We start from the raw sequence: 6,043 nt of genomic DNA, 5'->3' as shown, positions 1-6,043 counted from the left end.
CTTAATGTGTGTGGTGGTGTTTTTCTGTTCTCCTGTGTGTACGTGCTCTGTTTTGACTTGACTTGCTTCACTGAGTGGAGTTATAAAAAGAAGAGAATATTAGTTGCTATGACTGGCTGTGTTTGTGCACTAGCGATAGAAAATGGAAATATTGTGCCTTGCCACCCAGCATGAGGTTTGCTCAGAATGATTAATATTTTTTCATTCTGTTTCTCAGAGCGTTGATGTGTTTTTCTTTGCTAGTTTTGTACTGTTTTGAAAAGGGATTTGGAGCTAGAGTATGAGTTTTTTAGTTTAACCACAAATTTCCCTTCTCTGGATTTATCTATAAATGGGAGGTCCTCACCCATGATCAGGAGATAGAATAACTCTTAGCTGAGCTGGCTCTGGAGTTTGCCTGCCTGCATTTGAATCCTGGGCCTCAGCTTTCTGAGCTCTGTGCCCCAGTTTCCTGATCTGTAAAGTAAAAGTCTACCTACTTCATAGGATTTGGGGAAGATTAAATAGCATAATACAAATATAGTACTAAGAACCAGTACCTGGCATATAAGAACTCACATTTTATTACCATCTCTTACATATCTTCTTTGATGCAGAGGAATTATTTCTGATGCTGCTTGACTTTAGTAGATCAACCCTTGATTATCCACTTTGTGAATTAGCTTTGTTTTTCTTTATTTTTTCCTTTTTAAAAAAATTTAAAATCATAGATTAGTTTTATCATCCCCACCAAATGCATGCTTTTTCCACGTCTGTGTTGTATATACTAGAAATACAAACTCATCCTACTTAGGAAGGGATGGTAAAAATCCATATGCCCCTATAGGAAAGTAGAAAAACCCAAGCTAAATATTTTAATCCCAAATAATAAATATAAAAGCTCTTATTCTCTTTAGAGAAAAACTTCATCAAAGGAATCCATTTCTTCAATCCCTTCTTAAATGCCTTTTTATTTCAAGTATAAGGCATTTAGTAAAGTATTTAGTAGCGACTTCACTTGCTGTTTTAGAAGCATATTTTTAAAAAACATTTGTTCTGGCCAAAGATTTTAGTGAGCAGTGAGAGGTGTTGAGCTTCTTTCACATCTAAGGCAATTAATTTTCAAATTGCTGTAGCCAAACAGTTCCAGTGATGGGATCAGTTGTGATGCCCACTCCAGTTTTAGACGTGAGACTTGGTGGCCAAAGCTATTCCGTGTTATAGCAGTTTTGATGCAATTCATATTGTATAAATATTTACAAGTATCAGCAGGCTAGCAAGCTTATAAGGAAGTACTTTTTCAGTGCTCAAAGAAGGAAGCATTTATAAAAACTCTTTTCCCCCATTTAACATTTTAAATATTACTGTGCTTTTGGTTGTTGCTGAGTTTGTAAGCCTATCTTTAATAAACTGACTTTTGCGGGGGGGAAGTCTATGTTCTTTTGATCTAAATCACTTTTTGTGGTTGTATTTTAAAGGAAGGGGAATGAGGCTTTAGGGAAAATATAAAAGGAAGTTGTTGGCAGCTTGCTTAACCATTTCCATCTTAAAGTATGTTGGGTGGGAGGTGGAAGGGGGATTTAGATTGGTGGTTAACATTCTTTCATTATCCACATTAATTATTTTTTAATTTATTTTTTAATCCTCACCCAAGGATATTTTTATTTCATTGCTTTTGAAAGAGAGTGGAAGGGAGAGAGAGAGAGAGAGAGAGAGAGAGAAACATCGATGTGAGAGAGACACACTGGTTAGTTGCCTCCCACAGGTGCCTGGTCAGGGCCAGGGATCAAGCCCGCAATGCAGCCGAGGTACATGCCCTTGGCCAGAATCAAACCCGGGACCCTTTAGTTCGCAAGCTGACTAACCATTGAGCAAAACCAGCTAGGGCTTTCATTATCCAGTCTATGGAGTGGATGCGTGTAATTCCCGAGAAGCAATTACTGAGGCAGTCTTTTGAAGTTTGGGGATGAATTTGAAAGCTTCCTTATCATTTGTCTTACTCTCCTACCTTTCTCCCCATCCAATAAAAACTTCACCTGTTATTTCAGGTAAAATACTTTTACCTGAGATAAATGTGGAGAATTTTAACAGTATAGAAAAAGACAGACTAGCTAACCACTACACTTTTTTTTTTTTTTTTTAATTTATCTTTATTGTTGAGAGTATTACAGGTATCCCATTTTTCCCCCCAATTGATCCCCTCCGCTTCGCTCCCACCCCATTCCCAGGCCTTCAACCTGCTATTGACTGTGTCCATGGGTTATGCATATATGCATATAACTTTGGTTAATCTCTTCCCACCCTCCACCCCCCTTCCCTCTTTCCTCTGAAATATGATTGTCTGTTGCATGCGTCAATGTCTTGATCTATTTAGTTCATCAGATTCTTTTGTTCATTAGCTTCTTAAAGAAGACCCTTCAACTTTTCCTGTAGTGCTGGTCTGGTGGTGATGAACTCCTTTAGCTTTTTCTTATCTGTGAAGCTCTTTATTTGGCCTTCAATTCTAATTCTAAATGATAGCTTTGCTGGGTAGAGCAATGTTGGTTGTAGTTCCATGTTTTTCACCACTTTGAATATTTCTTGCCACTCCCTTCTGGCCTGCAAAGTTTCTGTTGAGAAATCAGCTGACAGTCATATGGTTGCTCCCTTGTAGGTAACTAACTGCTTTTCTCTTGCTGCTTTTAAGATGCTCTCTTTGTCTTTAACCTTTGTCATTTTAATTATGATGTGTCTTGCTGTCTTGGGTTCCTCTTGTTTGGGACTCTCTGTGCTTCCTGGACTTGTAAGTTGATTTCTTTCCCCAGGTAGGGGAAGTTTTCTGTAATTATTTTTTCAAATAGGTTTTCAATTCCTTGGTTTCTTTCTGCCTCTTCTGGCACCCCAATAATATGAATGTTGGGCCTCCTGAAGTTGTCCCAGAGGCTCCGTATGCTATCTTCATATTTCTGGATTCTTTTTTCTTTTTGCTCTTCTGGTTGGGTGTTTTTTGTTTCCTCATGTTCCAAATTGCTGATTTGATTCTCAGAGTCCTCTACTCTACTGTTGATTCCATGTAAATTATTCTTCATTTCAGTTCCTGTAGCCTTCATTTCAAATTGGTACTTTATTATGTTATCAATTTTCTCAGTTATTTCCCTAATAGTCTGCTTAAACATCCTTATAATCAAAATTCTGAACTCTGTATCTGTTAGCTTGCTTGGATCTATTTCATTTAGTTCCTCTTCTAGAGATTCCTTCTGTTCTTTCCTTTGTGACATGTTTCTTTGCCTCCCCATTTTGGCTGCTTCCAGGTGTTTGTTTCTATGTATTAGGTAGAGCTGCTATGCCTCTTGGAATTTGTAGAGTGGCTTTGTGTAGTAGGTGTCCTGTAGGGTCCAGTGGCTCAGCCTCCCCAGTCACCTGAGCTGGGCCTTCTAGGTGCTCCCCTGTGTGGGCTGTGTGCAGTGTCCTATTGTAGTTGAGCCTTGGTTGCTATTGGTGTCACTGGGAGGAACTGACCCCCAGGCCAATCAGCTGTGAGGACCAGCTGCAACTACAGCCAAAGAGTTGCTGTGCCTGGAGACACCCCTATGGAGCAGGATTTACTTCAGTGGAGCTTTGGTGTTCACCAAGTGTGCCCCTTGAGTGTGTCACTCGTGGCTGTGGTAGGGTTGTAATCCAGCGTGGTCGAGTCTGACCACCAGGTGCACTGTCTCTGGGGCCTCCCAGGAGGTGCACAGTCAGCCTCTGCCAGTGCCTTGCCCAGGCCCACCCAGCATGAGCTACACAGCAAACCGTAGTTGGCTGCTACTTGTGCTGGGCTTTGCGTTGTCCAGGAGAGGCCAAGCTATGAGCCAATGCAGGCTGCCGCTAGTGCCAGGCCTGGGGCCACTTATCAAGCCGTATGGGGTCTGCTGCTTGTTTGAGAGATTTTCGGAAAGTCCTAAGCATAAGGCTCCAGAGGCCACTTGCACAGAAAAGCCCCTGGGAATGGCCTGGATGAGCTGCAGGTGGGGAGGGGCGGGGCCTCCGGGAATCACGGGGCGGGGCCAAAGGTGAGAGTCAGGTGCTGGGGATTCAAATATGGCGCCTGCCTGCCGGCTGTGTGCGGGGAGGACTCTCCAAAGGAGCCAGGGCCTCTGCCAGCCCTTCTGCCTGGGAGGAAGCCGCCCCTCCAGCTCTCGCCCCGACTTCAGGCAGGTTAGTTCCTCCCGAGTGTCCCAGGTCCTTTCAGGCTGCTGCCCGGCGCTGGGCTCAGAGGGAGCGTCCGAGTGAGTCCGTGCCGGGCCCTTTAGAGGAGCTGCTGGGGCTCCCGCAGCCTCCGCGACCCTCAGCGACAGTCCCCGCTGGTTGCACTGCCCTAAGTTGTGGGGACGTTTCTTCCCGGCCCTGGAGCCCTGGGCTGGGGATCTGCTATGGTGCTGGGACCCCTCTCTCGTCCGGGAAACCCCCACCACCGAGATTCCCTCCCGGGTTTCAACCGCGGCACCGGGTGTGGGCCTGCAGCACGTCTCCTATTCAGCCCCGATTCAGCCTCCATCCGCCCGGGTCTGGTCCCTCCTACCGGTTTCAGTGCTTCTTCAGTTCCCTGGTTGTGGGGCTTCTGTTCAGCCAGATCTGAGGAGGCTCTGAGTGCTGGTGGTTCTGTATTTTAGTTGTAATTTTGATGTGGTTGCGGGAGGAGCGGGCGCAGCTGTTACCTACGCCGCCACCTTGTTTCTCTCTAACCACTACACTTTATGTGTGTGCCCTGCTAACCTGTTCTGGTAATCACTCTACATCGGTCCTTTCCTGTCTTTGACAAAAGTTTAGCTGACTATGGGTGGAGATACAGCTCCTCTTTTGAAAGGGTTCTCAGAGAAATTTGTTTGGGTCTGAAGTGTTTCTTGAATTCTCTATACCAAAGAGCATTTGCTGTCTTCTCTCTCTCTTATTTTGTTCAATGGCAGACCTTTCCAAAATGTATAACATCAAGCCTTTCTACCCAGATCTTTTACTGAGATTACTGAAGCGACAAACAAACAAAAGACAATTGGGATGAATCTAGGAGGGCTTTCAGAAGCTTTTTTAAAAAAGACCTTGGACATTAAGGAGAAAAAAAAGGTTTTCGTTCTTCAGAACATTTATCGCCATCTAACATCATATGTATATATTTCTTTACTCTTTTTATAGACTGTCTTACCTCATGGGAATTTCAGCTCTATGAAACCAGGCCTGTGTCCCCGCTACCAAAACAGTTCTGGATATTTTGTAAGCACTCTGATGTTTGCTGAATGAATGAGAGTACTAGAATTCATCTTTTAAATTGTGTAATGAAGATACTTAGTTGAATGGATTCCAGCTTAGCACTTTAACTATTAGGTCTCTATTACATGCCTTGTAAGAGATGAAGTGGAAACTCAACTAAGAAACTAGACACTCACATGTTCTCATTGAATTTTTGGACCTTGGCCCCAAAGTTACCAGGTTCCTGGAATTATTGCTTAGAGAACCTAACAGAATAACAGTTATTAATATTTTCCCAGAGAAAGGATATACTTTCTTTGATGTATTTGACAAGAGAAAATAACCAAAAAAGTGTAAAAATTTTTTTAGAGCTTACACGGATGGCAGGCAGTGTTAAGAGCCTTGTAGTTTGATGTTGGTGCCCTGGTTGAGAGCCCCTAATATCATCCCCAACTGTGGGAATGAAGGACAGGCATTCAGGTGGGGCAGCAAAGTAGTGCCTTTAAGAGACAACATAGTGACCTGTATTTGTACTTCAGAGTAAAAGATTAATTTTGCTGAAGACTCCTTGTGATTGTAGGGGGGAGGGAAGCACGGGGGGATTTGGGTGATACCACCATCAGTTAAGATTAACTAATAATAGACACTCCTTGGTTGCGTTTCTTTACATAAGATTCTGTGAATTGTACAGAATTTTAGACTAAGTGATAGCAGTGAAGGGGAAGGTGACTGCAAGCACAAAGCAGTTACGTATTAGCAGTAAGACTGCAAAGATGACCATCTGAAAAGAAGGGGCCTTTTTAAATTTATTGTCTGTTTAATGAGCTGCTGAAGTTCACCAACACCCATTCTGCCCTTT

Source organism: Miniopterus natalensis, chromosome 4, assembly GCF_054644295.1.
Source record: "Miniopterus natalensis isolate mMinNat1 chromosome 4, mMinNat1.hap1, whole genome shotgun sequence".
Taxonomy (NCBI): Eukaryota; Metazoa; Chordata; class Mammalia; order Chiroptera; family Miniopteridae; genus Miniopterus; species Miniopterus natalensis.
The sequence above is the reverse complement of the archived record's forward strand: the minus strand, read 5'-3'. Positions refer to the sequence as shown.